The sequence below is a fragment of the Monoraphidium neglectum genome, assembly GCF_000611645.1.
Source record: "Monoraphidium neglectum strain SAG 48.87 unplaced genomic scaffold scaffold04709, whole genome shotgun sequence".
NCBI classification, from domain to species: domain Eukaryota; kingdom Viridiplantae; phylum Chlorophyta; class Chlorophyceae; order Sphaeropleales; family Selenastraceae; genus Monoraphidium; species Monoraphidium neglectum.
In genome coordinates this window covers 153-1,732 of record NW_014008920.1, presented here as the reverse complement: position 1 = coordinate 1,732, position 1,580 = coordinate 153, and positions in this window count along the sequence as shown.

Here is a 1,580-nt window from a genome sequence, read left to right as displayed (position 1 = left end):
GAGGTAGCATCCACACCCCAACACGGACTCAACTTGGTGGTGGTGGGCAACAAGGCAGGCTTTGACAGATATGTCCCAGCGAACTGCTGCGAGCGCACCTTGAAGGCGGTGGCCGGGGCGCTGACGCGGCCGGGCCATGAGATCACACCAGACAGCATCCAAGACCTGTGGCACACACATGACACCTACCTGCCCCTTCATAACGCCCATGGACACTGATGACGACGCCCCGCCCAAGTCAAAGGCCCGCCTGCCAGAAAACCTGAGGAACCTTGAATGCATGGGACTGCGCCGCGACCCCCATGGCCCCGGCGGATCTGGAGGTGCCGGCAATGACTGACCTGGAAACTGCACTAAGGGCACCCCCTCCACTGGCGAGGAATTGGCAGACGTATGCTTACACTGATGGCAGCCGCATCCCTGCTGTAGAAGGCCAATAACATGCAATGCTCGGCGCCGCGTGCTACGCGCCGCGGGGCAGCACTCATGAGGTGTCATTGTGCTTTGATCCTACGGGGCCCCAGCAGCATGAAATGAATGTGAACCAAAGTGAGCTGTCAGCACTACTCTACTGTGCCATACGCCTTGGCCACTTGCACATCATGTCTGACAGCCAGTCATGCCTGTACATGATTGCCAACATGATTGCAGCGCCGCATGACATGATGGAGCACCGCTACCGATCAATGCTGCACGCCATATTTGAAATTGTGAAGCAAAGCCCACACACAATTCACATCTACAAAGTTGCGTCTCATGTGGGTGTCGGTGGTGGGCAATGAAATGGCAGAAAAACTGGCGGTGGGAGTTGCCAAGGGCACCAAGACAGACAATCTTTCTGCAGTGATGGGGCCAGGATGGACGGGCCTCCTAGACAAAAATGACAGGCACGCCACGCTATGGCCATACAGTCAACCCTTGGTTATAGCGAACACTGTTAGAGCGAAAAACCATGTACAGCGAATAAGTTTCAGGTCCCAATGCGTTTCAGTACATTTTGCCCCCGGATACAGCAAATTCAGAAGCCGCGTACAGCGAACGGCGCCAGCCTGCCGCCTTCACTGTAACCAGGGGCCCTGCTGCTGCAGCCGCGGGGGGCGTGCGCGCCTGTGCCGTGCAGCTGCAGCTCCAGGGTTCCACACAAACAAGAGAACATAATAGCACTTAGCATATGACTGTGCTTGTGAAGGTGACACGTGTTTAGGACATGTTTATGACACATAGAGCTACAGCAGGTGCGCTGCCGCACAACGCGCACGCAGCACCACGCCTTGCCGCGGGCACCAGTCACTGCTTGCGCACACCTGCGGCAGGCCTTCTTGACGGGTGCGCAGTTCTTGCAGCCATCGTACAAACATATTCGCGCCACAACGTTCGCACACGCTTCTTCCAGCCGTGATTTCGCTTCGTATGGGCAAGTCTCAGGGCAAGCGCGCGAACCTGACGGTGGGCGATAAGCTCAAGGTGCTCGATCTCAGGAAAAAGCACCCTAAGATGCGCCAGAACGGTTTTGAAGGACAAGGGCGCAGCAGGCGCTGCAGCAGCTGGCGGCCTATGTGGCTGCACACCCTGAGATTTTC